Genomic DNA, 10,098 nt, shown 5'->3' with positions numbered 1-10,098 from the left:
AGGGGTCCTCGCCGGGGGGGGGAAGCTTAACCACAGCAGAAGGGCGTGACATGGCCCATCAAAGGGGCCCCCCTCAAAGGGGTGCCCAGACCCTGCACCAGAGATGATGCAACAGACCCTCAGTGCTGCAAGGGACAGTGTCAAGCCGGCCCCTGCAAGGGAGATCTGGGCGTTCCCACCTGGCCCAAAGTGTATATCAATCCACGGGATTCTCTACTTTTTGGCATGTGGTGGCATGTGGCCTCGGTGGTGACGGGGGACCTTCACCACCAGCAGACCAGATGGAGGGGAGCGACGAGACGTCGTTGGGACCCTCGGATGGGTGATCTGCTTCCACCTAACCCCTGTCACCTCTCCCTGTTCCCCCACCCCCCCACGCACACTTCTTTTCTCCATTTCTTTCTTTCTTTCTTTTCCCTTCCCTTCTCTTTGCCTCTTTTACTATTAAATAAAATACATCCATTTTTTGGCAACAACATATAACCTGGTTTGGTTTTAATCTTATTTCTGTCAATATTTTGAACCTTCTTTCTGGTTTATGCTCAGAGACTTAGCTTGCTTATTTTTCTGCGTTTAAAAAGGATCGTAACAGCCCCCTTGGTACCTTGTATGTTCCATGCCTTAGAAATTTCTCCACTCCCGTTTCACCCCATTGGCCTCTGCCCCTCGCCACTCCCCCAGAGCTCTCCCATTGGTTCCCATTCCCTAGTCCCGCCTTTGTACCACCCCCGTGCCCTCAGACCATTGGTTCCAGGTGCTCGCTCCACTCCTGTACTTAAACCTGAGCTTTCCATTGTTCTCGTCTTTGCCTCTGGCATCCTTTACACTGTAGAAGCAATAAACTGCTCCTGTGGAAATCTGTGCAAAGATCCTTCCTGCCTCTTTGCTATTGACCCATATTGCTGAAGCTATCCATGCGTTTGTGCATGCACGTGTGTGTGAGTGTATATAGCTGATCCTGGTGAGCGGCTTCGCTTTGGAGACGCCTTTCAGAGATCGCTACACCTTGTGCTCTGGCACTGAAGCTGCAGAACTTGGGATAGCGATAGTGTCCCTTTTCAGTTGTTACAGCAAATAGTGGGTAGCTTACTCATGATTAACCTAATAATATGAATTCACGGAGTTAAAATTGATATAACAGATGATTTCTCTGTCTCTGTGACAAATGTCTTCTCACTGTTATATTAAATAAGTAATACAATGCATTTGATCAGATGGTACTGCAATAGTGAATATAGTGTATTAGCTATTAGCTATATTTCTGAAATGCTCACAGTTCTTGCCTAATTAGCTGTAGAAAAATGTCTTCAAATCAATTAAGTCTTGACATGAAAATTCATGAAGACAAAAATATTTTTGTAAATGAAGGCTTGTAGAAAATTTCAGATATTTGTTAATGATTGTCTTGTTTTATTTCAAATGACTTTGCCTGACATTTATGAGAACATGTGCATAGAGGAAAGTACAGATGTGCACTGTGCTAAGGTGGAATAAAAGAGGCATTCACATCTCTGAGAGAGAAATAAGTCTCAGAAAATTTTCCTCATAGCCTTTTGAACTTTGCATTTAAATTTCAAGAAATTTACTTTCAAAATCTGAGGAAATGACATTTGAGTTTTCCACATCTTTCAAGTTTTTATTTTTTAAATATTTGAAGACTTTTTTCTTCTTTTTCTGTAATGCTACCTCATAAACCACAAGGAAAAGAGTCCTAATGTGGATGATTTGAACTTCCTTAAAAAAAGAAATCCTACTGTAAGGTTATTTCTTTTGCATCTTCTGCTGTGCAGTATATTGAAATAAAAGAACTGAAACTGTTTTAAAGCATCACACAAATTTAAATACAGTGTACAAAAAAAATGTAAAGCTTTTGTCTTGGAAGTCTGACATGGAACTTTCATAAAATTTTGGGAAAATGAGGGTGATCCTCTTTTCAGACATGCCCTGAAATGACAAAGTCTTTATGAGCAAAGACAATAATTTAGAATCAGTCAAAACCAGGAAGCTGGCAAATATAAAGTTTTGCTATGTTCTAGAAAACATTAGTGAACAGCACTTATACATGTTTAAAATTATTTTAAAACCTTTCAAAGTACAGGTTTAGATGTGCTGGAGATGCAGTACAAGGAATTCCCAAGTTTTTTACATCTTATTGAATCATTTACACAGGCAACCTTAATTAAAAAGTCATCTTCCTATATAAAATAAAATATATTAATTATAGAATACTTTTTCTTTCTATAATTTACACATGCCTGGTAAAAACTTTTCTTCATACAATTCCTATTGACTAGCAGCTTTAATTCAGCAGCCTTAAAGGAAAGCCTTGCATATTTTGGAAATTTGAAAAGAGGATGAAAATGTTTGAAAATGTTTGTTCCTCCAGTTGTTGAAAATATTTAATAAGAAACCTAAGGGAAAGGGCAGTAACTAGTTGTCTCTCAATATGAGTTCCAAAAGCACATTCCAATTTCTTAACACAAAGAAGATGTAAACTGAGAGTGAAAGTAATATTTCTCTCACTAGGGAGGATAAAACCAATAAAACTGAAATTATTTCATAGAATCATAGAATATGTGGAATTGGAAGGGACACAGAAAAATCATTGAGTCCGACTCCTGGCCTCCTCCTGGACACCCCAAGTGTCACACCATGTGTCTGAGAGCATTATCCAAACACTTTCTGCTTTTTCAGGCTGGTGCTGTAACCTCTGCCCTGGGGAGCATATTCCAGTTCCCAAACACCCTCTGGGGAAAACCTTTTTTTGTAATTTCAACCTAACATCCCCTGACTCAGCTTCAGGCCATTTCCTCAGGTTCTATCACTGGTTGACACAAAAAAGGGATCAGCGTCTGCCCCTCCACTTTCCTTCACAATGATATTGAAGAGCCCAATGAGATCTCCCCTCAGTCTCCTCTTCTCCAGGATGAAAAATCTAAGTGACCTCAGGCCACCCCCATATGGCTTCCCCTTGAGACCCTTCACCATCCTCATAGCCTCCTTTGGACACTTTCTAACAGCTTTACATCTTATATTGCGGTGCCCAAAGCTGCCCCCAGCATGCAAGGTGAGGCCACCCCAGTGCAGAGCAGAGCAGGACAATCCCCTCCTTCACCCAGCTGGTGATGCTGTGCCTGATGCACCCCAGGACAGGGTTGGCCCTCCTGGTTGGCAGGGCACTGCTGACTCACATTCAACTTGCCATCAACCAGGACACTCAGCTCCCTTTCCACAGCTTCCTTTAATCTGCTAGGTGGATTACCTTGTCATAAAAAGAAAACAAGTTTGATAAGCAGGACTTTCCTCTCATGAAGCCAAATTGGCTGTGACCAATGACTGGAGTTTCTCTCATTCCCCAGTCTATCCGTACATCCAGGGTTGCCCCATCCTAGGTGCAGAATTCAATACTTGCCACAGTTATACTCCATACAGTTGGTGATTGCCCAGCCCTTTAATTTGTCAAGGTTTCTCTACCGGGTTTCTCTGCCTTTGAGTGGGATGACAGCTTGTCCCAGATAAGTATCATTGCCAAACTCAGTATACCTTTGAAATCTGTATCTGAGTAATTTATGAAGATGTTGAAGAGCACTGGGCTGAGGATGAAGCCCTGTGGAACCCCACTAGCGTTGACAGCCTGATGTTACCCCATTTGCTATAACCCTTTGTGCCTGGTCCCTTAGCCAGTTGCTTACCCATCATGTGATGTGTTGTCCAGATAGGTCCTGTACATTTTGTCAAGAAGAATCCTGGGAAAGACAGTGTTAAAATCGAAAAATATTTATCAAAATCCAAAAATATTACATCAATTGTCTTCCTTTAATCTGCTTTAATCTTCCTTTAATAAGGTGGATTACCTTGTCATAAAAAGAAAACAAGTTTGATAAGCAGGACTTTCCTCTCATGAAGCCAAACTGGCTGTGACCAATGACTGGAGTGTCTTTCAGATGTCTTTCAATATCTCCCAGAATAACTTTCCGCTTATTGTACCAGACACTGAAGTGAGACTGACGGGACTGTAGTTTCTGTGGTCTTCCTTATAGCTGTCGTCGAAAATTGTAGTAGTGTTAGCCAACTTCCAGTCAAATGGGACCTTCCAGATTCCCAAGACCATTCAAAAATCATTGAGAGATACTAGTGATGACATTGGCAGCTCTTTGAGCATTCTCAGATGAAACCCACCAGGCCCCCTAGGTTTGTAGGGATCCAGCTGGAGCAGCAGATCCCTTCAAAAGTTCAGGATCAACTGGGAGTTGATCATTTTCACAGTCATGGTCCTCCAGCTCAGAGCCCTGACATCCCCTTGGTCCCTCATCAGTGTTGAAGACAGAGGCAAAAAAAGCATTAAACATCTCTGCCTTGTCTCTGTTCCCATTTAGGTGACTGTCCTCACCTCATGAGGTGCCTTCCTGTTCCATATCTGAAGATATAATTCAGAATCGTACTCCCTAATTGTTATACTTTATGATGAGACATCAGATTTTTTAAAAAAATCAAGAAAAGAAATATTAGGTTAGAAGAAACCTCACTCTGGTAGAAAATTAAAAAGGGGGAGAGAAAAGCAAAGTTGTTGATTAAAATAGATAATGAAAAATATATTGTATATTTTCACATTTTAAAATAGGAAATCCAAAATACTACATTTAGAATCCTCAGGTTTTGGAAAATATTAAGTGTAGTTCTAGTGTTCTCTCTCTGTAGAACTTGCAGCCTTTGAAGGACCTAGACGCATATTTTGATTGCTGGGGCTCAATGGAATGAGCATAATACCATATTTCCTGTAGTAATGATGACATACACAAAAATCAGGAGATTCGAATTTTCAGATAGTTCTGCAGTCCTGGAGAAAAGTTGTACTCTCTTTCTACAGCTTTTCTTTTCATCATAGGGAAAATCTTAAGCAAATTATCTGTACTTTTAAAATTTAATCTGAAAGGAAAATTAATGAAAAGTCAGCTATGTGATAGAAAAAGACAAGATTTGACTATGTAAAACTTTCTTCCTCTTCAGATGTCTTCAGACTGGACAACATCCAAAATCTATTTAATTTTCTTTAATCTATTTTGTCCACCACTACAAATGTCACCAAAGTTTTCTCTTTTCTCCCTTAATAAAGGGAGCAGAGGGTTTTGATCTACTATCTTTGACATGGCTTCTGGTTTCAACTGGTAACTGGATAATGAAAAGGACTGTTCTATGCCTGATTTTACTTTGAGCTTTGATGAAATTCTTCCAAGCTGCTGCAAGGGAACATGACAATGCATCCTCTAAAGATATTATTTTTTTATATCCATTTATGCCAAGCCAAAAGTATTTAAAAAAGCATAAGAAAGTATTTGTCTTTAATTTTTCATTTTCCTTAAATATTTTTTTATTTCTTCTAATACAATTTTTAAATAATATTCAGTGGTGTATGTCCTTCCAGACAGTGTGAACTCTATGCTTCTATCAGAGCTTTCATCACACTTTTAAAACCCAGACAAATTCCTAAGGGCATAAGAGACTTCTAATTCTACAGTCAATTGGTTTCACTTGTGTATTTAAGTTTTCAGAGGAAATCTAATTTAGTGGGCGCCTGTGAAATACAAAGATCGATGAAAACATGTTAATTCTCTTCTTAATGCCACAGGACTTGCGTAATATTTCTATCTAACTAATCTATAAACATGCAAAAAGAAAAAATAAATAATTATGACTGAACATTTTAGAAATCCAAGTAATTCCAACAAGAACAGAGATTTTTTTGAATGGACGACTTTTTATAAATAGGGGGAAAACTAGGTTGCTTTATCTTGCATAGACGTGGCCTAGTTAATCAGCAGTGATTAGGCTGGCTTAGTCTCTCAGTTATGTTTGTTAATTAAAGCACTTTCTACTGAACATTAGCTCAATTTCCCCCATGTGGAAGGCAGGCTAGGAGATGATAGACATCTAAACCATGATTCTTTCTCATTTGAATACTCAGGGATTCTTTCTCACTTGAAAAATCATAACTGAATTAATATAGAGAAAACATAGCATTTTTGTCTGCATAGCCTTATCTGCAGGGCCCCCTGGCTATCAATGTGGGGAAATATCAATGGAGTGAACATCTCTTAGTAGGAGTAATCATCATCATCATGAAGTGCTCATCAGATAGGAAGACAAAATGCAATTAAGTTGGGTTTACAATCAGGCCAATAATTACTATTCAGATGTCTCAGCTGTATGGAAAATGCAGGATTCTGAACTGTGACTTTCTTGTTTGAATGTGAGTTTTTTCCCCCCTTTCTTGATCTCTTTTTGCTTTGAATGTTTGTAAAATGTCAGTCATGATGTGGCACAGCTGAATAATTGTCATAGAGTCAAATGGTTGCAGATGGTTAATGGAAACAGAGAATTAAATGAACAGCAGTAAAGAAACTCATGCAAAATTTAAAAACCCTATTGCAAATTTAAAGGGTCACTTGGTTTAATCAAAAATCAAATAATATGAATATGTTATTCTCTGCATGAAAGACACTGTGTTAAATTGTTTTGAGAGATAAAAAATGAGCAATCAATGATGTACTAATGAAATTTTTTAAAAATCGTGCACTATTGAAATATGCAGCACTTGCCAGTTAAAAACTATAGAAGGAAGCCTGATTTTGGCTGCTGCATTTTGTTATTTACCATTCATTTAAATTAGTTAAGTCTAGATGTAAAACACTATAGGGTTCTACAAAAGAAACACAGGAATGAAGATTAAACTAAGTAATCTTTACCATATCCAAATAATATTTACTGATGCAGTAAATTTTAAAATTTTTAAATTTTATCAAATTCAAGTAGCTCAACATTTCAATTGACTTTATGTCACCAAAGTGCAGAATCAATTTCTACATAGACCTGCAAGGTCTTAGAGGTGCATTATGAGATGAAGCTCTCATTTGTCTGACATTTTTGAAAGACATGCTTGATAAATCCTTTGTAAGGAGAAAATATATTTTTCTGGTACAAAAGCATTCGTGATACCACTTATTAAGTATTATGGAATATATGGAAGTGGATTTAAGTTGAAGATACTTTAAAATGGATTCTAAGTCTTCAAAACATTGTATTCTTTAGAAATTCTTCCTTATTTTTCAGCTCTTTCATGCTTTCCCACTAAAGTCTGAAGTTAATAGCTCTTTCCATCTAGTAAATTATTTTTAAAGTTTTTTTTTCCTCTTAATTAAAGGGAAAAAATAAGATAATTGAAAAACATAATGCATTAATCATACACCATTAAGTATAGTTTGATAATTGAAAATACTTTGAGATTGGCCCATGCCTGTGAAAGAGGATTTTCTTCCTGTAGTAGACTAAAAAGGAAATATAAACTAATCATTTGACAAAACCAGAAACAGCAACTGCCACCAAAAACATCCAGTAAAGAAAAAACCAAAACTTAATAGCTACTTTCAGTAAGATTTTTTTTTCATATACATATATCTGGAGAAATTATAGTGTATCTTATTTTAAGAGAATCATAAAATCAAAATGTGTGCTAATCATAAAATAAAAGCAATTAAAAATTTTATGTTTTCTCCTTGACTTATACACTAAAAGCATACCTATGTTTTCTTGTCTGCTATAATTTCTGCAAAGTCAGTGACTTGCTTATTAAATGGAAGCAGAGATGAAAATATTGATCTTATTTCCCCATTCTAGTCAGTACAAAGCATCTTCTCTTAAATCTTCCTGAATAACTGCATTACACTGCCTATCTAATAGAGTTTAAAGTGAAAGTTTCTTTCCCTTTCTTATAATACAAAGAGTTTCAAATAGAAAATAGATAGGCTGTGATGAATGTTCCATTGTCAATACATCTCAAATAAGCATTTTGCTCCTCTGGGTTTTACTTAAAGACTTAATGTCATTTCCTGAATGGTATTGGCTCAAATATGGAAGCATCTGTATATTTTTTACCAGAATTGTTAACATTATTCAATTTTAAAATGACAGATATACAGTGCTTGCCATGAGAAATCAATCTCTCACTGCAAATAAATGTGGCAGAATAATCCATATAATGCATGTCAAAAACTGTAGACTTTTGCTGACCTATTATTCTTTATGAATATGTTTTTAAATGCCACTTCTAACTATGAATGTCATCTTGAAAATGTAAATTGTGATATATTTTTGATCCTTTTAAGGCAGCTAGTTTGTTTTTTTGGTTTTTTTAATAAACATTTCTTAAAATATTATTTGTCCTCTATGAAGTTCTGCAGTTTCATTTATTTAAAAAATATTTATTCTGCTAAAAATGAACCTTTGTGTTTAATGGAAGAGAAATAAAAAATGGCTTTTGTTCAGCAAGTTTTACTTCAAAAAGTGTGGAATTTCATAAAGAACATATATTCGGCAGTTTCATATGAATTTGCATCTCTTCTCCTGCAACTGATGTGTAAGATGAAAAATTTTCTTCAGCATTGAACTACTGAATGCTTTTTCAGGCTGTGTAAGTTCTTCTGTGTTCTTTTTTCTTCTGAGAGAGAACAATATACCAAGGAGCTAGAAATGTTCAGAGTTAGATAGCAGAATTGATTCAGGGGAGATGCTCCCAGTTTCATAGCAGTTATAAATCAGTACCATCATTCACTGTGCCTGACAGTTTAAGTATGGCCTCACTGACCAAGCAACTTGAAAGAATATACAGATGTTGATGCTGTATTTCTACTAAATACCTCTTTCAATCCAAACCCACTTCTTTTTAGTTCTGTGGGAAAGCAGGTGACTTATTTCCCTTGGTGGTGGTGGTGGACTGCGCTAACATGACCAGCTCTGCACTGGGTTGAGTGAGAAGCTCTTAACCCCGCAGCTGAGAGACAGAGGGAAAAATCTGTATCTGGTGGGAAAACATGTTTTATGATTAGCATTTTAAATCACTCTACTGGCATGAAAGACAAAGTATTACTGTACGCAAAACCAGGTAGGAAGATGGCAACAGAACTGAAAGGAAGTACTTTCTCATCACAAACTTTTTTGAGAATTTGCCAAAATAATGCAGCAGGCAGCATCCATGAACCTGCTGATGATAAAAAAAGGATCTTGTAGGTCAATATAAGAATAGGGAGATTGCTCATGAACTACCCTTCATGGGCAAAACAATCCTGACTTGGGAAAGTTTTATTAAATTAATTTATTTAGATTAATAAAATTAATTAATTAGAATAATTTAAAATAGACTAGGATATTTAGAAACAAAACTAAAATCACCTTCCTACCACCCTTCTTACCAGGCTCAACTTCACTCACGGCCCTTCAACCTGTTTCTCCTCATGTGGATTCAGTGGAATGGGGAACAGGGATTGTCGTCAGCTCATAACACTTTATCTTCGCCACTCTTTTACTTCCTCTTACTTGTTTCCCTGTTCTGTTGTGGGGTCCCTACCACAGAAAAGAGTCTTTCAGTGTGGGTTCTCCACATAGGCTGCAGTGTTTCAACAACTGGTCCTTTCAAAGAGGAGCAGACCATCAGGAAAAGACCACTCCAGGCATAAATACAGGAGTCCTCAACTAATCATTGATGTAAGTGCTTGGTGTCACCATATTGCTGCTAGACAGAAGAGAGGTGCTACACAATAACCATTTGAAGTTATATCACCAACGATTATTTTCAGCTGCAATAATGTTGTGATCATATCTTTGTGCATTTAAAATCCCTGAATTGAACTCCCACTAGTATATTTTGCTTTTCAATATCTGAAATGATGTGCTGGTTTGGGCAAATTTGGAAATATATCCTCTGATGAAAGGCAGGCTACAACCAGCCCTCCCCCACCAGGTTCGAGAAAAAAATGAATTTTCCTTGAAGGAAAGTGAAAGAGACAAAAACTATTTCTTTAACAAACACACAGGAAAAGAATAATAATGCTAAATAATAAAACCTCTTGCTCGTTTCTGAGAGAAGTCTGGGAAAATTTCAGAGTCCTTCCGTAGATCTCTCTCTCCCCCTCCTTGGAGCTGGGACAGGGTGGTGGGCCCACCTCCAGGGCCAAGGCCTCGGTGGAAAGTCCTCCCAATGTATTCTGAAGTTGAAACTGTCCAGCAGAGAAGAAGGGAAAAATCAGAGTCCCAGGAAAACAAAGTGAA

The sequence above is a fragment of the Corvus brachyrhynchos genome, unplaced genomic scaffold, assembly GCF_000691975.1.
Source record: "Corvus brachyrhynchos isolate BGI_N302 unplaced genomic scaffold, ASM69197v1 scaffold33, whole genome shotgun sequence".
Lineage (NCBI taxonomy): Eukaryota > Metazoa > Chordata > Aves > Passeriformes > Corvidae > Corvus > Corvus brachyrhynchos.
Note: the sequence above shows the minus strand (reverse complement) of the source record.